This window comes from Centropristis striata, chromosome 12 (assembly GCF_030273125.1).
Source record: "Centropristis striata isolate RG_2023a ecotype Rhode Island chromosome 12, C.striata_1.0, whole genome shotgun sequence".
Classification (NCBI taxonomy): Eukaryota; Metazoa; Chordata; class Actinopteri; order Perciformes; family Serranidae; genus Centropristis; species Centropristis striata.
The window spans coordinates 34,370,635-34,395,092 of NC_081528.1; the positions used below are offsets into that span (position 1 = coordinate 34,370,635).

General features: G+C 38.6%; 1 protein-coding gene across 1 annotated transcript in view; it reads right to left on the bottom strand.

Moving 5' to 3' along the window:
• Positions 1–24,458, bottom strand: part of drp2 (dystrophin related protein 2) — a 248,922-nt gene that overhangs the window by 154,634 nt on the left and 69,830 nt on the right. The window contains exon 2 of the mRNA XM_059345782.1: positions 20,447–20,607. The gene's annotated coding sequence lies outside the window, so the exon portion shown is untranslated. The remainder of the gene's footprint in view (positions 1–20,446; positions 20,608–24,458) is intronic.

A 24,458-nucleotide genomic window follows, 5' to 3' on the forward strand; every position in this document is an offset into this window, starting at 1 on the left:
TCTCTCTCTTTCTGAAAAATTGAGGCAGTGGCCCTGCTTCAGATGTGAGCATTATCCACAGTGGCACATCCAGCTTTTATGGGCCGGGCATCAGTGATCAGGAACGAAGAGAGAGCTGGTACATGGTGACATGTCAGACTTTTTTCCTTTTTTTTTAGGGTCAGTCAGGGCACACGGATGAAATAGTGAGAAGGTGATGTATTGTGACTACTGGCTTGGAAACTAATGAATCCAGCTTAACAATCCAAGGGATTTCACGATTATGCCTTTAAGAGGAACTGTATTACCTTAATGTTCTTTTTGCTATTATAACCGTGAGAGAAAAGTCATTTAAATACAAGAACAGGAGGTGTTGTTCGTGGAAGAATACAGCAAAGAAGGACATGGAGAGTTTGAGACGGTAGGATAAAAACTTTGAAGCTATAACAGCATCATGCCTGAAGCCAGCCAATGCATATCCTCTCTCAAGAAAACATGGACCAAGGGAGTGAGAAGGGACTGAGGGAGAAAGGCTTTGAAGATCACAGTGCTGCCATTCAGCGTGCTGTTTGGTTCCCCATCAACCAGCCCAGAAAAACATGCTCTCCTCTTCCAGTAATCTTCGCCGTTTCCTTTTTTTCCTTCTCCCTCGTTACCTCCCGCTATTTAACTCCGTCCCAGAGATGGTGAGAGATGTTAACAGGGACAGTGGTGTTTTCTCACGTCTCTTGTATTAATTTAATTCCCAATGGCCTCAAGTTGTTGCAAATCTACCTGACACCAGTGCAACACTGAGAAGAAGAAAAACAGACAGAATAGTCAAGAGAGGATGAGTGACAGGGGAAAGTGGTGATGGGGGAAGGCAGGATGAGTCGATGAGGAAGGGGAGAGGGAAAACACTGAGGAAATGGTCGATGAGAGACAGGGATCTGAGCGAGAAAGAGCTTTTCTGTAATCAACGAGGGTAAACCCCATCGGAGGATGAACAGTCCCTGAAGCAACGAATCAACATTTCCAGGAAAACGACTCACTTAGACAAAAGATGGAGGAGTAGAGAAGATATGATAAAGAAGGTTAAGCCAAGAAAGACACATGCAACTTAATTAATTAACTTAATTTTAAATATCTTGCTCTTTATATTCTTGATCATCCACTTTCCTCAGCAGCTAGTTGCTAACTTTGTCTTTCTGCTGATTGGCGCTGAGCAGGTAGTGTACAGTCACATTACCAGAGATGTTTTGCCAAAAAAAAAAAACGGTAACGCTTTATAATAAGGTCCTTAATAACCATTAATTAACAAGTAATAAGGCATTGTTCTCGCTTTAGATCTGGTAGTTGCAAAAAGCATAGTTAACTTATAGTTAACTTATAACAGATGAGCAATAAAGTATATTTTAATATCAATAAGCAAACAAAATAAGATTAATAAAGGCATGGCAAAGACATAATGGGTGGGTCATGGGTGTTTGTAATGCCATTATTAACACTTATATAAGCTTATAAACACACAATAATGTTAATAAGCATCTTGTAAGGACTTACAAGGGCCTTATTACTTGTTAATTAATGGTTATTACAAGGACCTTAATATAAAGCGTGACTGCAACTTTTTTATTGGAAACATCACTGAGATACAGAAGCTATTTCTGAACCCTCCAAACTCAGCTCTGGTGACAGAGAAATTGCCAGCGTTTAGAGCTGTATGTCACACCCACCTCCACCCGAGACTCCCGAGCAGAGTCATAGTCAACTCGCCTGGCTGTGTTCAACTTCACACTGTTGTTGTTGAGAGCTATCAGTCACATGAACGCAACATATTGTTGTCATAGCGACGCCTGAACAATCTATCTCCGCAACAGATTTTCTCTCTTGGACTTATTTTTATGTGGATTGTGCACAATTTTTCACCACTCTGAGAAAGTAGCACTCTGGGTATATTTACAAACATACAACTTTATTAAATAATATTACGAATATTATATACATCACACAAACAATGTATTACATTGCCAGCCAATTATTCAAATAACTAATAAAAAATAAATAAATAGGAATGACATAAATAGCTCAATTGCTGACTTAAAATGATTAGCTCAAACCATTTCTAAATCACGCTACGCAACATTTTCTGCATTATATATTGTGTAAAAAAACATTTTTCATAACGGCACATATCGGGCAGCATATACACCGAAAACAATATGCCTTTGATCGGCCAATAACAGCCAATAATATCTGTCAACCTATATATCTGTCGGGCTCCACTTCTCTCTCAAGCTCTCTTTTTTACTCTTTACAGATTTTTTTCTGTCAATTTCAACCGAGTGCAACACTCTTACTGCCTCTGAGGAAACTGTCCGATCCTTTTCCGTATTGGAAGCATTCTTTGGGGCTAACGCCTTTCTGTGACTGCAGGCTTCTCATCCAACCTTCAGTGTGGCTGCTCAGAACAGCTACAAACACTTCAGATGTGGTGGGACTTTGCAAGAACCAGTTCTGCTTGGATAATTCTGCACCGCGGCCTTTTGTCTCCCAGTTTTCCTGCGGTTTATTTTGTGCCACATTGTCTGTGTTGTGGTGAATCCCTGTAATTCCACTTCTGATGTTGTGGTTTTCCTGCCTTCACCCTCAGGATTTGTTTACCTGTGCAGACCAACATTTGAGTAAAGTCTGTTTTTTACTAAGTCTGCCTCGTCCCAGGAGTCTGCTTTTGGGTCCCTCTTCATTAATGCAACAACCGTACGATCCGGTGCTTCTGAGGCAGCAAGGCTATGTTTCTAAGCCTACATAAAAATTTCAGATGCTGAAGGAAAGCAAAACAGTTTCACTCGAACAGCAGTGCTTGAGAGACCATCCAGAAGCAGACTGCAAGCTAAATACATCTCTCCCCTGGTGGGTTTGTGTGTGTGTGTGTGTGTGTGTGTGTTGGCTGGCAGGCTGGTTAAGACATTGGCCGTCACTGGGGTTTCTGGTCACGCTATTCTGCCTGGCATTATTACACCACCCATCACTCAGGCCCACTGTGTACATTATTCATGCCCCCAGAGGAGTTCATCAGAGGCTGTGACCGCAGGTGCTGTGACAGCGCTCTCAATCACCGGCGCCCACACCGTCTGCTCATCCGACCCCGGTGTGACATGGCAACCCGTGGTCCAATTCAGTTCAGCTGTGGAATCCGGCCCGGAGCTGGCTATAATTGACCAGCATTCATTCACAAGTTAATCCAAACACAAAGTAATCAGGAAACCACCTTCAATTGGAGGCAGGCTTTGTGTTTTAGATGAAAGCCTGCGGGTCTAAGACGTCCGCCACACAAATAACGACCCGCGCCACACATATCAGCACATGGCTGTCAACTTCTGCACACTCCTGGGTAACGGATAGCCAGGGGATTTTATTAACTTGTTTGTTCAATTTCACAGAGCCACATAACTCCCGTTGCCATCACACATGCGGACACAGAAGTTCTCAAAGCAGCGTAGCCTGTGAGCCAGGGTGTGCATTTCCACTCCGCCGCTCAGATGCGTCCTGTCATCCTTCACGGCGACAAGTAAATTCTAGTGGCACATCTTTTTGCTGACAAAGTCAAGAGCAGCCTGCGAGGCTAGTTACCTAATATCGCTGCAATTGATAGTTACATTTACATGCGATGTTTCACAGCTGTCTCGCTGCCCGCATCCACCATTCAATCAAACATTAGAGGGAGTCAAGGTGAGCTGTCACTCCCCAAACACACTCTTATTTATGACTGTGCCACTCTGAAAACGTGGGGAAAGTCGCCACCGTCAGAGTCATTTCTCCGCAGCATGATGCCACTTAAATCCTTGACTCATTACTTCACAGGGTGGCGCGACCCGGAGCTGCTCATATGCCCTCTGCAATCATTCTTCTCTGATAATCTAATCTGCATTTTAAAGTACAAATATTGCAGTTTCAGCACGATAACATCTTCAGCTTTTTAACCCTCTTCGTACCAGCATACAATAGCCTAACTAACATACAATGACTTCCAACTAGGGGTGGGCGGTATGGCCCTAAAAGAATATCACGATATTTCAGGCTATTTTTGCGATAACGATATTCTTGACGAAATTAGGAAATACTTAAAAAGATATAGAAAAAATGATTTTTTTTTTAGTCTGTATAAATAATTAAAAATCTAACATGTAGTTTGAAGTGCAAATCTCAACAGTTGCCAAATCCAAAAATTTACTCTTGACTCTTGAGTATGAGCAAATAATAAAAATAACCATTTAGGGGTTCCAGGGGCACATTTTATTGACATTTTGTAAAGGAGAATAAAGGTTCTTGTATGTTTTATTTAAGGCATCTTATTTTGACAGTCTTCTTGTAAATTCTGTGGTGGATTCTGTTAACACACCATGCTCTTATTTTGAAAGCTGCATTTGTTTAGCGACAGGGAGTAAGTCGCTTTTTGTGATTAAAATAACTTTAACCACTACATCAAGAAGTAGGAACATTGCCAATATCATGATATGCATTTTTTTTTTTTAACCATAAAAAAAATATACCGATATTATCGTGAACAATACGATATGGCACACCCCTACTTCCAACTACTAGTAGAAACTACTGTAACATGCAAAATGTTAATATTTCTTCTCAAAACATGATTAGTTATGTAATTAATGTCATCTGAAGAAAAAAAAAAAGGTTGTTGTTTTTTTTAATACAGTATTTAGTGAGCAAAATATCTAACTTTATTACAATAACACAAGTTTTGGGGGGGACAAAAACTCTTATTTTCTTCCCCTATTCCAGTGCCAGCGCTTGGTATTTTCAACTTGAAAATTATGACTTTTTGTTTGTAGCAGCCTGACTAGAAGATCTTACACTGCAAGTCAAATAATCGTCTCCATTCTACAAAAAAAGTGAACTGAGGTTCTAACCAGCAATATAAAGATATTAAAAACAAAAGCAAATCTTTAAAATTTAATTCATGATGAGACAAAAGCCAAAAGTGTGAAGTGATACTAAACATTAAGTCGTAAAGTTTGCTGGCGATAATATGATTCTGTAAGTTGTTGATAATATATTCCACCCCCGCCACTCTACTGTCAGTGTAACAGAGCATCTCTTGTAGCATGAGGCGTAAGGAGTCTTATACTTTAGCATATAAATGAATCAACCAATGTTGCATTACATAAAATACTTATTACTTATGTTTTGGGAAGTAAAACGAGATTCAATAATATATTATTACATCTTGAATTTTCCAAGCTGGATAGAAACATTGAGGCAATAACACAGATACAAGAAAAAAAGTTATGCAAATCAATTGAACCTGGGGTTTTTTATATATATATTTGCATATTGTCAATATCCTCTTTGATCCTGTTTGTCTTTCTGCTGAAAGTGGGATTTTATGACCCGTTTGGCCATGCAGTGATCGTAAACAGAGATTGGAAAAGAATTAATCCCCATTTCCCACTCATGTAACTGACAAAGATGAATGATTATTTGGACTTTATCACAGTAGACATTGACAATATCTTAATTAAAGCCCTCAGTATTATTTAATGTTCAAACTGTTCATATATTTGTTACCCTATTTGTTAAAAATAATAATAATAATAATAATTATTATTATTATTATTATTATTATCATTATTATTATTATTATTATTATTATTACAAAGCTGTCTTCAGCCGAGGGTATGTCAGGACTTACTTCAAACCTTGGTAAATAACTAATGGGGTGAAGAAAATGAGAGACAGGCAGAAAAGAATGTAAGACATTACAGTTATGTCCATTAGCCTTGTTGTTGAATTCTAGCTAAAAACAACAGAGTTGTCCTCAGCAGCGGTTCTAGACCTGTGTTACTGTGGGGCCAAGCAGGGGCCAGTGTTTAATCAGAGGGGCATATTAAAAACAGCAAATATGATATTTAAGCATTCAAACCCTTTATTTTAGCTTATTTAAAAATCTCATTTAAGTATATTTGGAAGATACAAATACATTGATTGAAACAATGAGACTTACCAACAATTACAACTATTTTTGTACGACAATGACATTTCAAATTTTTGTGCACAATTACTTGTTTTATTTTGAAAGTGCAGTACAGTGAGAATTTATATATATATATATATATATATATATATATATATATATATATATCATCTTTACAAATTGATCATTTTATCATTAATTTGACACAGGGGCCACAGCAGGGGCCAAGGGCTTCTTCACAGGGGCAGTGGCCCCTGGAGGCCCATGTGTAGAACCGCCACTGGTTGTCCTCATCGACTCATACAGATGCCCTTCTCCAGCAGAGGCTGCAGGAAATGAATCTGCTGACTTCTGCAGAGCGCTCTTAGCGTCTGCCGGCACAACTCTAAGCAGGGATTAACTTCTCCCTAATGAAGGGCAACTCCAGTGCACTTTTTTGGGACCAATGGATGCCAATGAAAAGACCCTCACCCTCACAATTACCGCGTATAGGATTACCACTAAAGGTGTGAAACTGCCTGCAGAATGTAAATGCAGGCTGCTGTACAGTTCACTGTGTGAAACCAAGCATACCAACACTCACAAACATGTAACTCGGCATCTACACAAGTTCAAACAACTAGCTTTTATAGGTGCACACATAAAAGCTCACGGATACACAGAAGATCAATGACTTCTCCCCCTGAGCCCCCTGTTCCATAGCTCCACTAATGGCTCATCACACATCAGAGTGGTAGCATCACACACACACACCACCCAGCTACTTCGCAGTCACCTGCACTCTATTTCACGCAGCACACATGATAATGGTCTCGCCTGCATCAAAGGCAGGGCACAGTACGCGATGCTTCCCGTCTCCGGCGCTACGCGGGTAAATGATGAGAGAGATTCATTCATTCTTGTCACTGTGGCGATAACAATGATTTTGATTTTGCCACATCAGCGGATGTTAACACGACAGTGGTGGAGGAGTCTCTGAAAGAAAAGCACCAATTTAACTATGTAAAAAATACCACACAATTAAAAGTCCGGTAACACTTTACAATAACCAACTAAGTGATGTTTATAGATGGATTATAAACCAATTATTAACCATTTACAAAGTGCTATACAAATTTAATCTTTAAATGTTTTCAACCAATTTCTTAAAGGTATATGAATCATTTCAAAATCATTAACATACTTAATATGGTGTTTAAAATGTTAAAATGAGTGCAACTAAAGCTATTAATGAACTATTAATTATAAATACATTGTTTGTTAATGGTAAAGTAACTATAAACTTACATTAATAAACCATCTATTTGTCATTTAAAAATAATGTAGTTAGTGAAACATTAATAAATGATACATTTACCATTCTAAATGGCCTATATACGGTTTATAAATGATGATTAAACATTGATAAACTATCTGTTTACCATTTATAAATGATGGTTATTGTAAAGTGTTACCAAAAGTCCTTCATTCAGAAAGTTACTTAAGTAAAATTACAAAAGTATTATCTGAAAAAGTACGGAATCACTCAAATTTCCGTGAAACTGACACGGATTTCGCTACAATGCAAGTTAATGACAGTCATATCCCGTGGCTATTCCAACATACAAAGTGATTATGTACATTCACTGAGTGAATATCTAGAAAATAAAACATATATTTCTCGCTAGAAATGTGATCAAAATCCATTTTTATGCAGAAACTAAGTCAAAATATTGATTTTTTCACTAAAAATTAGAGAACTGTCTGCCATTTTTTTTGTTCTGACCGTCTGGACCTTGAAAGTCACGTGACTTGGAACAAACCAATAGGAAAAAATATCAATGGAATAGCCACGGGATACGACTGTCATTAACTTGCATTGTAGCGAAATCCGTGTCAGTTTCACGGAAATTTGAGTGATTCCGTGGCTATTCCACGGATTTTGAGTTAAGCAAATCCGTGGCTATTTCACGGATTCCTGTGAGACCAGGTTCTCAACCAAGACTTCGTCACTCCATCATAAACATACGTAATTTTTGTATAATTGACTAGAACAAAAATGTCTCTTCAGTGGACGTGCTAACATCCCAAACACCAGAAGCATGACAAGGGGTGCTAAAATCAAGTTACTTTTTTGTGAAGTATTGCATTTTATAAGATAATAAAATGCAATACTTCACAAATGATTTCTAATGGCAGATTTGAATCTGCATATACAGATTGCAAATACTTCCCTGTAAAATGTATGGGAGATAAAATATAATGTAGTAAAATAAAAGTAATCGAGTAGAGTGAAAGCACCAAAACTCTGTAGTTAAGTAAATGTTCTACTAGTGAGGTCGTTTGCTTAAAAGCTGCTCTTTTCGAAGAAGGATCTAACAGCTCAATCTGCTCCAGCTGCTTTAAAACACTGGTGTTATTACGGTTTCCCACACAATAATGGTACTTATGCATAAATGATAATCACATTTCCTCACTGTGGCCCTTGGTGACATTCCTGTGACATCCTCTGTGCTTATGTATAAATGATGTCCACATCTATTTAAGTGTCCCTCACTAACCCACATTATGGCTCCATGTTCTGCACTTCTACATAAATCTCTCTCTTTCAGTGTACGCCACATTACACATGTTTGTATACTGCCTATTCAGACTGACATCCATTTAACACTTACATGAGTGCATTATGTAAAATAACAGAAATATATTTTTCTCATTTCAAATTAAATCATAGCTGTTACTTCAAGCAAGGCTGATGTAATAATATTATAATTTAGGATATAATTGATAACGCAGCATGTGATTTCCTGGGACATACATCATACATGAGCCACATTCATTTTTAATTTTTTCCACCTTTATGGAAGTTTTTTTGTCGACTTTGCACTGACAGAGTGACAGAAAACTGCATTTCCTTGAGGCTCTTACTGGAACAATTTTCTGTAGCAGTGAGATAGCCTGCATACATAATATCAGCCTTTATGGTCATCTGTCTGCTGAGGTGAAAGTGTGTACTCGGAGCTAATTGGCTTCAATATGGCATAAAACAAGCCTTTAATCTAACTCGTGCTCTCCTAATCACACTGCCCTGTAATAACAATATCAGAAATCAAATTAATGGTGAGAACAGGTCCTGCTGTGGGCAAGCAGGGTAAGTGGGGGGAAATATCCGCAGACTGAGATGAAATGTAATTTGGATGGAGAACGTAGGAGAGGGTAAATGTTCTGAGGGAACTGGAGCAAGCATCTGTCTGCAACGAAGGAAATGTCAGGTCTTGTTAATCTTATCTGAATGGCTGCCTGCTGACGTGGATTTAATTTTACACAAGCGCACGCCTGCTAACTTGCGTGAGTGCACACCAGACAGACTGTACACACATGCATATACAGATAGGAGTACATGCAGCGCGGACTATGGTGGCCTTGAGGTGCAAAGCACTAAAACATTAGACAAAACACAACAAGTTAGAGAACACAACGATTTAGAAAAACGCAAAAACACATTAGAGAAAAACAATTTGGAAAAACACAACAACAAAACTGAACAAAATAAAAAAATATACAATTAAAAAACAAAAACAATTTAAGGCAAATAGAACACAAACAACAAACAACAAAAAGTGAACACTGCAAAAAAAGCCAAATTGTATTTTTTGGCCTAAAACAGTGATTTAAGTTGGTAAAACTTGGAAATAAAAATGATTGACATTTAGGGCAATAATGTAAGTTAGCACAACAAAGGAAGCCAGTTGTCTGCTCAAAAACAAGTTTGTGAGTTGTTGTTGCTTATATCTTTAAGTTGGGGTTCACAACAAGGGACAATAGTTCTGCTAACTCTTATTTCTTTGTTGTGAAATGCGGGAAAGCGGTGAATTTCAGTCATTAGCGAAAGTTAGCGGCTAACTGATGCTAGCGGCTAACTGATGCTAGCGGCGCTGCTTGTTACAGCTACAAGAGTAGCCATTAGCGTATCAATGCTAACTCAAAATTGTGGTCGCAACATTAGCTGACATTTCATAGCGGCGTTACAATTGTGCTAATTCAGCACATTGCAGAAGTTAGCAGAAATAAGGATTAAAAGTTATTACAATTATAAGTTCAAAAATCTGAATTCAGAGTTGAGCAAACTCAAATACAAAACTTAAAATATTTAGTTTAATTGTCCAACTTAAAATTTTATCAAAGTTTGTTGCCTTGAAATTTTGAGTTCACCCAACTTTTTCTTTTTTTGCAGTGAAGGGACAACAATTCTTCATGGAGATTAGACAGAATCCAAGTCAATTCAAAACGTATCCTGGGCGGACTGGGAATAAAGAGTAGTCCCGGGATTTGCCATCAACCAGCCTCAATATCAAACACCAAGTTCAAACTGACACAACATGCTTGTCAACCAAGAAATCATTTTTTTTAAAACATTTGGTTCATTTGTATGATTGTGTTAGACCAATATGTAAAACATTGAAACTAATTTGCCAAGGTTTTTCTCCAGTTTGTGTGTGCAGAGAGCAAAAACTAAAAGTTAAATTAATGGAATAATCACCTGACGCCTAATTTGACTTAACAGCCCACTGTCATTATCATAATTATGTAAAATATTGCAAAACAGTGAAGAGAGTTCAAACACAGAACTAAATCAAAGTGAGCAGACTTCACCCACAGATGTTTAAACCATTTTTTTTGTGTTGCCTCCAAATTATATTCTAATAATTTGCTAATTTATTGAGGTAATGCATTCCTTTCATTTGACTTTGAATCTGCATGAAAATAATATTATGAGCAATTATTCTGCATCTGTTGTGATTAATTAGAAAATGATCAGCTATGATAGAAGGAAGACTGGGACTGTGAGTTTCTTCAGCAATCATGTAGGAAACATGTTGAACAAGGAACCGGGATTCACGCTAGACATGACAATATTTTGTTGATTTTGTTTAAAGTTAGAATAAATCAGACATGTGAAAGCAACAGAATCAGCATCTGCAGTGTTGTGGCTGTTTAATGTGCGAGTCAAGAAGCAAAGAGCTGTTAAAGAGGCACAGTTTACAAGAAGTTCAAAGAAAAGGCCATGACAGTGAAATATTTCAGACACACTGCTGTTAGACGCAATGCTGATGGGAATTTTTATGAATGAAAATTGGAAACCTCTTCAGATGGAGCACCTCCATTGTGCAATAATCAGCTGACTCACCGATCCATGTAGGGCACAATATATATTCACACAAAGCACTTTGCCACTGTCCCCATCACCAGGCAAAGAACTATATTTGGTAACTTCAGGTAATATTTCGAGAAAAAAGTTGCAAATTCACTAGATTAAAGTGGCAAATCTACAAGAAAAAAAGTTGCAGATTTAAGAGATTTAAAGTGGCAAATCTATGCAAAAAAAGTCACAGATTTACGGGAAAAAAGTGGGAAAAAAGCAATTTTTTCTCCCACATTCATCACTTTAAATCTCAAAAATCTGCAAATTTTTTTCTCGTAGATTTGACACTTTAATCTCGTAAACTTTTTTCTCAAAATATTATTTTCATATGTTTTTGTTTTTTTTACACATTCTGGCTGTATGTAATATCCTCCAATATTCTCTAGGGTTGAAATTTGGAATTTGCCAGTATTTCAATGAGTGTTATCTTTTTGTGGTGTCAGCCAGAAAATATTTTTGTTCTTTTTTTTTTTTGGCAAAACCTTTTCTGTAACACAGAGCACCGGTTTTGTTTAGTTTTTTATCCAACAACTGCTCCATACGTTTAGCTGCTAGATACTGTCAGTTTCTGTTGACGTGATAGCAACTGCTACCTGCTAAACAGATCAGAGCCCAACCGATATGGGATTTTTGAGACAAGTGCCGATACTGATTATAAAAGGGGGAAATTAATCAATAACAGACATGTTGGGTGATATGGCAATTTTTTGAGCTGGAATGAAAATAGACCTTTTTATGTGGATCGTTCACCGATTTTTCACCACTCTGCAAAGGTACCCAGAGAACTACTTTGTCAAACATAAAACTTTGTTAAATAATGTTAAACATTAGGTAATGCTTTATAATAAGGTCCTTAATAACCATTAATTAACAAGTAATAAGGCATTGTTCTCGCTTTAGATCCAGTAGTTGCAAAAACCATAGTTAACTTATAATAGATGAGCAATAAAGTATATTTTAATATCAATAAGCAAACAAAATAAGATTAATAAAGGCATGGCAAAGACATAATGGGTGGGTCATGGCTGTTTGTAATGCCATTATTAACACTTATATAAGCTTATAAACACACAGTAATGTTAATAAGCATCTTGTAAGGACTTACAAGGGCCTTATTACTTGTTAATTAATGGTTATTACAAGGACCTTAATATAAAACGTTACCAAACATTGTAACACATTATTATACATTACATAAATAATGTATTACAATGTCAGCCAATTCTATAAATGATGACTGAAAAAATAAATAAATAGGACAAGTGTCAAGAAAAATATAAATAGTTAACACCATTTCTAAATCACAACAAGCAACACTTTGTGCATTATAAATTGTGTGAAAAAAGCTTTCATAACAGCACATATCGAACAGCATATACACACTTTGATGGCCAATATCAGCCAAAAATATCAGTTAACCGATAGATCTGTCGGGCCCTATTAAAGATTGCACTATTTATTTGGGTGCAGCTAAAATTACCCATACAGTGTCTGTATATAGGGATTATAATGCTGGAGTAATAAAAAAAGGCCGGCCCTCAATATTCCTGAACTTCCTGACAACCAGTCCACGCTTGAGGCCAGATGCATTAAACTCACAAATGAAACAGAGATATGCACACATATTCTTTTCATCCGATTTATAAAGCTGCACGTCTGATTCTGTTTTATAAATCTTAATCATTGTGCATGAGCCTCATTTCCACACCCGCATACAGTCATGAATTTAAATTTCATGGAAACACCCTTAAGCTCAGTTTGTATATCAAAAGTTGTACTGCTCCACCACTCATTTGACCTGTCAGTGAGAAATACAGCAAAGAGGAAGTGCAATTTCACCGACTGTGTCTCAGCAGCGAGACTCCAACACAGCATTACACACGGCCAGTGGCGGTTCTATACAGGGGCCTCCAGGGGCCACTAACCCTGTGAAGAAGCCTTTGGCCCCTGCGTCAAATTAATGATAAAATGATCAATATATAACAATGAACAATGGAACAATTCTAACCTTTTTGTTGTTCAAACAATATCTCATTGTACACAGAACGAACCCAGAATGTGTACATTGCATAATAGTTTAACTCTATGGAGTCTTATTGGGCTATTTTGTCAATTTTTTAATCCTTTTCATGTCTTTATGTGTCTTTGTAAGTCATTTTGTGTCTTTTTTGGTAATTTGTGTCTTCTTTTTGTATCTTTTTTTGTAATTTTGTGTCTGCTGTTGTGTCTTTTTTAGTTATTTTGTGTCTTTTTTGGCAATTTAGTGTCTTTTTTTAGTCATTTTTGGTCTGCTTTGTTTTTACGTCTGAATGTGATGAAGAAGTCATGCTTTGGTGCTTTTGGACACTATATATATATATATAAATATATATATGTCATTGTCATACAAAAAAAACTGTTATTGTTGGTGAGTCTCATTATTTAAATCAATGTATTTGTATCTGAAAGTAATTATACTATGGCACCCGGACCATTAACGCTTCAAACAACATAAAAGTGTTTTTTTCTTTTATGAAGATTATCCTGCTGAACAAAACGTGTAAGCATCAGAAACGTGTGTTTATTTTCTGCAATCATCCAAAATACAATGCAAAAATCCCATGGACGAATTCTCAATAGACCCCACGGTGATGCTAACTTCCTGGTTGGCCTACAAAAATATCATTTTGTTTCCTCTGTACTACCAGCAGCTATTTCAGCTAAAACATGCATACGCCTGGTCTAAATAGTGCAGAAGGTGTACAAATTCTCACTGTACATTTGTGCATATTAAATACAACTTTATGTTTGGAAAAAGATGCACGAAAGTTTGTTATGCATACACATTGTTTATGAATCTGGACCCCGGAGTTTACTACCTCATCAGATTCTCTTTTCTAAAAAAATGTTTTAATCTTTTGTTTCTTTGCCATTTTGCTGTATTGTGTCATTCGTAAATAGTTTTCTAAAATGTTTCGTTATTTTTTTTTTCAATGTTGTTCTAACCCTAACCGTAGCAAAAATACATCCAAAGCAGCATCCTCACACACATCCTCTCTGACCTACACCCCACCACTCAACCCGTGTGCACGCATAAATTCTTGTTTCCTCAAATGGGAACATTGAGATGCAGCGAACATAAACAACACACCCTTACCTCCCACGTATTCCCACTCCGGCGTAAAGACGAACAGCCACCCATTTACCCATCTACAACTCAATAAAACACACAACCACACACACACACATCAGAAGAACAAATAGTGAAGCTGATTCTGTCGAGAAGCTATATCTCTGTTCCTTCAACCACCCCCATTCCCTGAGCATTACCCATCATTCTCAGAGGCGACGGGCAGAGAGAGTGAGGGAGAGATACATGCTAAGTGAAATGGGAAATAAAGAAGTGAAGAGGAGGAGTGGGAGATGTGACAGCGAAAAGGGAGACTAGTGAGAAGAGGACGAAGATGATAGGGGAGTGCCACATTTGCTCATCCTCAGGCCTGTGGAGCACAACACACATGCATGGCAGCCTCGGGCTCATCACGGGACAACAAGGGAGGAAGGGGAACAAGAAAATGAAGGAGGGAGGCAGCAGATTCAAATGAAAGAGAGAGAGATAAGAAGATCAAACTGTGACAAGGGAGCAGAGTTTCAGAATGAAGGAGAGTAGAAAGAGGCAGAGAGAAAACGTGATGTGGAACATGATGCTCCCAGAAGCCACTGCGTTGGGTCCCTGACACACTCAGGGACATTCAGGGTGGGCAAGCAGGCTAAGCTGCCTTGAACATAGATTAGTGGAGAGCCACACGAACATTGAGTGATGTTAACACTGAGCTCTGCAGTACAGAGCTGCTCCCATGGTTCACCCATGGCCACACGAGGGTTTTAAAAAATCTAAAGCACTAATGCGATGTTGATATATTTAGCCCGTTTCAGTTGTACCGAGTAATCGTATGCTTTATGCTTTATTAACATACAAATTACGACGTAAAGCAGAAAATGGTAGCAGCAAAGGTTATATGGTAATACGTGGGAATCAGAATAGACAGAGGAATTACTGGGAGCTTTGGAGGGGATAAACCTTAGGGAAACATCTTGATGATTGCAGTTCATGCTATTTTGTTGTTGATTAGCATAGGAGTAAAGTGGCGAGGGGGCTGCCACATTAGCTCATTGTCGGACACACTTGGCTGGGGATGTTCTGTGACACAGGAGGGCAGCAACATGAGAGGAGACTAATTTCAGCTGTTGAGCAGATGAAAACATCAGGGCACAGGCCTCTGGTACAGTTAATACTAGGGATGTACCGAACCTGGTCTCACAGGAATCCGTGAAATAGCCACGGATTCGCTTAACTCAAAATCCGTGGAATAGCCACGGAATCACTCAAATTTCCGTGAAACTGACACAAAAAGACACAAAATGACCAAAAAATAGACACAAAATGACCAACAGAAGACACAAAAAGACACAAAATGACTAAAAATAGACACACAAAAAAGACACAAAATGACCAAAAAAAGACACACAAAAAAGACACAAAATGACCAAAAAAAGACACACAAAAAAGACACAAAATGACCAAAAAAAGACACAAAATTACCAAAAAAATACACAAAAGGACTAAAAAAAGACACAAAATTACCAAAAATAGACACAAAATGACGCTTAACTCAAAATCTGTGGAATAGCCACGGAATAACTCAAATTTCCGTGAAACTGACACGGATTTCGCTACAATGCAAGTTAATGACAGTCATATCCCGTGGCTATTCCATGGATATTTTTTCCTATTGGTTTGTTCCAAGTCACGTGACTTTCAAGGTCCCGGCGGTCAGAACAGAAAACATGGCGGACAGTTCTCTCATTTTTAGTGAAAAAAATCTATATTTTGACTTAATTTCTGCATAAAAATGGATTTTGATCACATTTCTAGCGAGAAATATATGTTTTATTTTCTAAATATTCACTCAGTGAATGTACATAATCACTTTGTATGTTGGAATAGCCACGGGATATGACTGTCATTAACTTGCATTGTAGCAAAAACCGTATCAGTTTCACGGAAATTTGAGTGATTCCGTGGCTATTCCACAGATTTTGAGTTAAGCAAATATGTGGCTATTTCACGGATTCCTGTGAGACCAGGTTGGATGTACCAGAATCCGGGTATGTTATTAGGATGGTTGGTAAGATAGAGGAGGAGGCACCCGTTGGTATCACTCTCATCATGTTTTGGTAAGAAGGTGCCTGCTCCACCTACAAAAAGGTCATTATGAGCTCATTCAAAAGCCGGATTAAATATAATTTTATTTCACCTCCATTTTCATTTTGTCTGCGCCTGTTTAGGTTTAAGAAATAAAAAACTACACAGTTAGTTTTGCCAATTCATAAGGTAAGGTATTCAGTCCAAACCATGATTTGAAATCCTTGACCTGTGTGTTAATTGTTATGCATCAATCTATGCCTTAGTGCTTGCATGAATTTATGGTTCAAATGTCTTCATATAAAGGGACACACAGAATTCAGACTACTACACTGCTCCCACCATTCATGTGTGTTTTGCATCTTGCAGATGCAAAGTGTTTAATTTCATGATGACGTGCACAATGAACGCTCCAACCAGCCATCATCACAAGTAGTTAAAAGCAAGCACATCTCTGGTCCAAGGACACAGCATGGCAGATAAATTTGAACATGCATGCTCACACTTTATGGCACCGCTGTACTCGTGCTGTTGTTTATTTGGTTTTCATGGCTTTGCAAGTGATTGACGTCCTCTCATTGTCCCAGTTGCTCCTCATCAAAGAGAGAGCAGAGGACTGTTTGTTTGAGTTTAGTGGAGCATACAGCTCTACAGTCACATAACTGCAACATTATGAAATTTCATGTTTCAAGTTATAAAGCAGCAAAATGTATGTACGTATGTTTATTTAGAGTCATTTGAGCCTGATATAAAGGGGGCAAAAAAGAGTACTGTCAGCTTAAGAGTGAAAGTGCCGGTACTGCATACTGGTGAGTACCAGCCCTCTTTAAACACGGAGTTTACATTAACATTTGGCTGGTCTTCTATCTGAAAACAAATACAGATGGATCGTTTTGCTGGTTAAACATACAGATAATGACGTTTCTGTACACCTCTAGTAGCTACACTGATTTGTACCATAAAAAGCGGGACTAAACTTGCAGACTGTCAATCATCTCCGACTATAACGCAGCAGCCCGCAGATACTGGAAGAGAAATAGCAAAAAAGGAAAATCTCTCTCCCAGACAAAGTATAGTAAAAACCTTCTCAAATGTCTTGGAGCGAGATAACATTTTAACAGGCTGCAGCTCCAAAACCAGATCTCTTATGTGCAGCATTTGAGGCGAGGCAATGTTCCTTCGTGCCACACCAGTTGGATGACTGAGTGAGCACTGTGCAGCGCTAATTTTCCTGCCAGCCCAGGGCAAGAAGCTGGGACTACGTCCTCAGAATCGCTGCAAACTCATTGTGTATCTACACATAGGTTTCTATCTTTTCTCTGTCCAGCAACTACCTTTGATGACCTTCTCTAGGCTCCCTCCTTGTTCCCTCTGTGCTGCTGTGATGTGAAGACAGGGCTGAAGCTCAGTAATTTGGAGTCAGAGATAAGGGCAGGCGGAGGATATTACTTGTGGGTAGACAGTGATTGAATCTGCTCCTGAGGGTCAAACACACCTAAATGACAACTCGGCGGAAACCCGGGACACATTTATTTAACTCGGAGAAGCCTCGAATGACGGGCCAGCAACAACGGCGGAGCGTGGGGGGACGTGATGATGAAATGCACCGTAGCAGAGCTGGAGGGAAGAGACGGGAGGAAAACAAAAGGACGCCGTGGCTTGCATCCTTCTCTGTGATCAAGTGCGCCTACTTTATCTGTAGGAAGGAGAATAAATAAACCGAAGGGATATCAGGACAGTCGGGTCATTTAAGGGCTTTCTGTGGATAGGAAGCACGCAAAGACTAAACAGGTGAGAAACAGGAGATGGAAAAGGGAGAGAAAACTAAAAGGAGAGTGGGAAAATTATTATTAAATCAGTCAGTTGTACAAAGTCCAGTTCCATACAGATGTTTTTGCAATTTGAGAGAAAAAAGTCAAAATATCACAGTTGTTTTTTTTTTTTTTTTTTTTTTTTTTAAATGTCCCAAATGAAACCAGACCTAAAAAAAAATGCATGATGACAGACATGAGGCATTAAGGGTCTTAAACGTCCACTGGGAAAAATATTCCAGCGGTCTAAAACATGCAAATTCATAAGGAAACTATAACCTTCCTAAAATTAATAAAAACAGCATATTTCCATCATGTTTTTAACCTTGTTTTTGTTAGTTTAAGCATTAATTAGGTCTTATATCTTATTGCTCTCTCTAGTTCTGCAATGCTGCAACGGCCCACAAGTAGTGGATGGAATCTAAACTGAAGTGTAGTTTCTTTTTCCAAAAATAGTTTTCCTTCCAGATGTGGCAAAGCAAAGAGAATATTGGGGTCAGTGGGACAGCTCAGTGTCCAGTGGACCACAAACTAAAATTGTCTACCTTATTGTCTCCTATGGGAGAAAATTGTCTCGATAGGGGGAATTGCTGCATCAAGACCTGACATAGAGTGGCTGACAAGGGCAAAGGCTTGACAATGGCGCAAAACATGTGAAAAAAATGTGCTGCAGAAAGCTAAAACACCAACAGCAAACATGTTGCAAATACCAAAACAATGAAAAGTCAAAAACACAAGAGAAAATTCTGCATATCTAAATATTTAAAGCGAGCAAAAATGAACTTTACAGGCCAGCAGAACAAGCTGTCAACATTATACATTGTAAAGTAATTTGGCGATTTTGGTAGCAAACAATCTCCCGTTACTGACTGGTTGACATGAACAACATTATCATTTATCATTTGGAATCATGTGTAAGGTCACCCGATTAATATAATCTATACTATATAGTCACATAGCAATATCAACTCTCCTTTTAGCTCTAATTTGGTCTCAGACTCCTGGGGGAAGTATTTGCATCCTTAGCACCTTAATCAGGGCAATTTAATTAGGCTAGAGGTTAAAAACAGGATATCTAGATGACCAGACAATTTCAGCAGCCTACGTAAAACCTTATTTTGGCAAATAAATCTAGTCAGAAAAAATGCTTTTGGATAGGATTGGATTTACTTTTGAAATAAAAAAAGAGCTATGAATGCCAGAACAATTTACTACACTTATAGTAACCAAAAACTCTCTCTCTCTCTCTCTCTCTCTCTCTCTATACCAGTATTAACAAAATACTTTTTTCGATTTTCATGCAGCTTTTCACGTCAGCCAACAGGCTCACAGGACAGCTTAAGGCACCGTTCATTTTTGTCCCCACTGCAGTTACACAGAGCCAGTTGAAAATTTGCAGTTCCCTTTAGGTGTGGTCGGAACACCGTCACATGAGAAAACATTGATTTGTGAAAGAGATCATCAGCAGTGTCGCTACCTCATCCGTAGCCTACACTCTGCCTGATCTGTACTGTGCATGTGCAACCCTAAACAGACAAGAGCAAGAAGAGAGATGGCTCATTCGTTAGCTTCCATCATAGGCAATATGTAGTTTACATATTTTGTAATATATCAGATTTGTGTAAACTATGTTCTTCAGGTTAGTCTGTCTGCTGAGCAGAAAGTGAGCAGTGGATTTATCAGATACCAAAAGATCACATAAGTAAATAAAACTGACCTGAAGGGAAGTGCCGTGTCAGGTGATAATTCACTGAGAGCTCATCATTAAGACTCCTTTCACATCACATACAGTCGTAACGCAGCTTCTGTCCTTATACACCGCATGCCTGTCAGCTCATCAGTATGTAACCGACTTGTTCAACTGCAATGTTTATGCTTTGCAGGCATGACAACATTTTATACACAACACTGATTTATCCTTTTCTTCGCCTCACTGAGACCGTACTTTGAAATGCAGTTGCTGAGTTTGACACAGTTCAGTAGATGACACCTGGAGCCAGAATCAACTAGTCGATGGGTTTTTTAAAAGAAACGAGAGAAAAAAAATCATCCAAAGACACAACAGCTCTGATCAAACCCCTCGAGATTCCTCCTGAGCCCTCTGGCATCTCTGTGTGTGTTTGTGTATTGCATGCTTGGGTGGAGAAAATGCCTCTTTTACATGAAAAATGCACACATGAGCAACCCCAGAAGTAACAAACAAGCATGAAAAACTATCCCGAAAAACAAGACCACATAATCTCAGAAGTCTTTTCATCCCCGGGAAAAAAAAAAGAAGAAATTCAAAGGCAGCTGCTTGCAGGTTTGATAGTTACCCAGCGGTGAAGACGTGATTGACGTGGCTGCAGGATCGGAGCCTCCCTGGAATCGAGCCAACGCTTGTGTGGTTGCCCAGCGCTGGCGGAGGGGGAGGAGGGGCGGGGGAGGCCTGGACGCAGAGCAAGATCGGCAGCGACCTCCTCACACACGGTGCGACCTAAAATATAAAGAACAGGGTCAAATACTCCACCCCAGTGGACTGAAGGAAATTTGATAAGAGGCTGCAAAAGGCACACCATTAAACAGCTGTCTTTTGGAGTTTAATCCTTTATTGTCACCGGGATAAAAGCCAAAGTCCCTTCTCAGCCCTCCCTTTTTCCTACAAGCCCAATGACTTTCAGACCTAGGAGCAAAGCAGTAACAGCAGGGGCTTTAAAACCTGGTGACACCGAGCATAAAGTAAAGGTTTCACCCAACCTTTGAGTAAAATAGACAGAGTAGGGTGGCTGGGCTCTAACTCAGCAAACCTCTGTGGCTCTGGCCCGGCTGTTGGGCTGTTTATTATCAGCAGACAGCACACTCGGGCCTGGAATATAGGACTGCTGAGACACTGGGTGCTGGGGAAGAAACAGGGACTGAGGCGACGTGGGAGGAATGCCAATGAGTGTCCCCTCTCCTCCCTGAGATTTCATTTGCTACTCTGGCACAACACTGCACTGCAAAGCTACTCTATCCTGGCCTCAGGTTTGATGGCGATGTTAACAGTCCTTTCTCTGATTCCAAGCCTCACATCCTGACCATTAAACAGCACTAATAACCGGATTAATCCGCTTTGATACGCCCCGACAAGGCAGTTTGCGGCAAAGATGGGTGCACAGACGGGCTTAGAAATGAGGGCTCTTAAAAATAAGAGGAAGACATTTAACAGAAAAGTTTGTCAGCAAACAGGTTGCCTTAGAGGTGTGTCACATTTCCAATAAATAGTGAGGGAGCGGTGCAGAGGTTGGCAGGGAAAAGAGAGCACTCCCTAACAGTTCAAAACAGATATAAAAGTTTAATGCCAAGCTTGCAGCAAGCAGCCAGCAGAAAGGGAATGAGCTGAACTATTTTCAGAGTAGTAAGTGGCATTCATAATTCACATTATAGTTTTATATGAGGAAATAGAAGGTTCTTTCACATATTGTCTTCCTCTTCCTCCGTGACACTTCTACAGCCTTGATGGTTGTAGCGGCTGTGTTTCTGTGTGTTTATTTACATTTGTGTGAATGACAGAATATTTCAGTGGTTTAATGCACTCAGTATGCTAAATTTTTTCGTGCGAGGTCCCACGAGGGTGTCAAAATGAAACCGGCGACTGCAAGAGATGAAGTGAGAGACATTTTTCATTTTCAAATCAGACAGCCCAAAATCCAGCACAACAGCCATTCCACATTCTCAGTCTCAAATCAATTAAGTCTTCCTGTTTACAGCAAATAATGAGATGTAATAATACGAGGACATTAATATGATCAAAAGTTGCCACAGATATTTATTCAGTTACAGCCGGACCACCCAGAGGGAGGAAGCAGCAGGGGGTAAAAGAGATGGAGGTTGAGAGAAGAATGCATAATGTGGAGCAAAATGCTGAATACAGACATTATATGGGTGCACAGATAAATCAAGACACGGTGGAAAAAGATATTGAGCTGTTATAGCAACGCTTGGCTCTAATTTGAATCTGTTAAACGTTAATCAACTGTGAAGACAACAGTGATGATGGATGTTATTTGCAGTACTAGTGAATTTAGTACGACAATCGGTGCACAAGTGCTCCTTGGATGGTCCAGTTTCCAGAGTTGGAGTGCTAAGGGTATTTAAACAACAAGCCGATAGCTGCTTCCAGTATTTGTGTGACAACAAAGAGTAAACCAGATCAGGTGAAGCATGAAATATGATCAGGAAATTTTCAGATTTTTCAGACAGCACAAGAATGAAGCAAAAATGCCACATGTCACAATGTTAAAGAGAGTAAAAAAATAACTTGTGTATCGACCACGTGATTTCGATCCGCTCCGAAATTCAAAGGGTTTGTCCTTGGCCTATGCTACATGCTTCCAGCTAGTTTCAAGACAATCGATAGATATTTCTGAAATTCTGCCGATGAACGGTGAATCTCATTTGATGGTTTTGTGCTTTTTTGTCTCCTCGAACCTCTGTCTTGTGCTCTATCAGTGCTCCATCTTGAAAGATGTCCGAATTCCGAAAATGTATCTCAATTAGCCCCCATTACTTTAAGGACACAGTTATTAGGTTTAAAATAATTAACTTTTTAAACAACTTGAAGCAACAATTGCAAACATGCCTGGGTGGTTTAAGGTTGAAATAGAAAAGTTAAAAAACAAACGTTAAATACATATTTTTTAAGCTTACAGTGGTTATATGTTTAAACAGCTTTTTTTTTTCCTCTTTCCCAGCTTTTTATAGTGTATTATTACTACACTGGTACTATCTCAACTTGTGCATCTACTTTGCTTTGTAAAGTGGCAACTGAAGGGGCACTGTGCATTTTGGTGATCCTTGTTAATACAGGAGAATAATTATTTAGGCAATATTTAAGCAATGTGAAATGCTTGAGAGCTTTACTGTATTAGAATGTATTGCATTATATTTTTGTACCTTGAATTGTCACCTGATGCTTTCACCTGTGCTTTCCTTTGGATAGATCAAGAAATTTTCCACCATAACTTGATGCTGAGGAAGCACAAATGCAAGAAACCCAGGAGGAAACACTACACATGATATTTAATTGATGTTGCTTTAAAATTACTATTAAAATCAGGATGTCTCATTTTGTTAAATGCCAGTTGCTTCAACTCCTCTCTCCTTGTGCCTTCTGCCTGTTTAGTTTGAATCTCCCGCAGGCAAGACTACAGACGTAAAGGAAGGACTGAAACAAGCTGGGTGTTGAGAAAGGACTTTAACCTCCTTGGGGGAGCTAAATATCAATAAACAGCTCCATTTTCCTATTTAGCCCTGTAGAAAGCATGCACAGAAGGTACACACAGATGTCTGCCAATGCACCAAACAAAATAACAAAACTAATGTCACTTCACATAAGCATGTAACTTGGATTGTAACACAAATGTGAGCGTTGAGCCGTAACCACAGTAATGGCAATAACAGCTCCCCTAAAAGAATAAATGTCCACTTTACTGAATTAGACAATAAAACCACAAGAAATCACTGAGCTCACTGCTGCACTGGAGACAGAAAACAATGCTAATGCTGCACCAGGAAAAGGTTTATGTGAGTGAAAGAAAGTTCAAGGCCAGTATGAATCAAATGTGTAGCTTCTTACGTCTGTGCACCTTTCACTGTATGTGACAAAGCAAAGTATATCTACTGTTCATCTACATTTCCAGGTTAAGCTAATGACAAATTGAAGAGGCAATGTACTCAGGCTTAACCCTTAATAGGGCACTCATTGGAATATTTGCAAATTCCAAATTTCAACCCTAGAGAATATTGGAGGATATTACATACTGCCAGAATGTGTAAAAAAAAACATACGAAAATAATATTTGGAGAAAAAAGTTTACGAGATTAAAGTGGCAAATCTACAAGAAAAAAATGCGTAGATTTATCAGATTTAAGTGGTGAATCTGCGAGAAAAAAGTTGCTTTTTCCCCATTTTTTTCTCGTAAATCTGTGACTTTTTTCTCGCAGATTTGCCACTTTAAATCTCTTAAATCTGCAACTTTTTTTCTTGTAGATTTGCCACTTTAATCTAGTAAATTTGCAACTTTTTTCTCGAAATATTACCTGAAGTTACGAAATATAGTTCTTTGTCTGATAAAGGGTTAAGGAGTTTATCTTGAATAGGAAATCCACACTCAATGTTTTGAGCACCTGTTCATGGTTTTCTGGATGTTCTTTATTTATATCCCTTTGTACAAAGCAAAGATTTACACACTCACTGCTGTTCAGAATGTGAATGAAGGTTTTGTTTTGTGATGTGACTGGTTTGTTTAATGATAAACATAAGAAATATGGTGGCATGTATGAAAACTTTCTCCACAGGGGCAAACT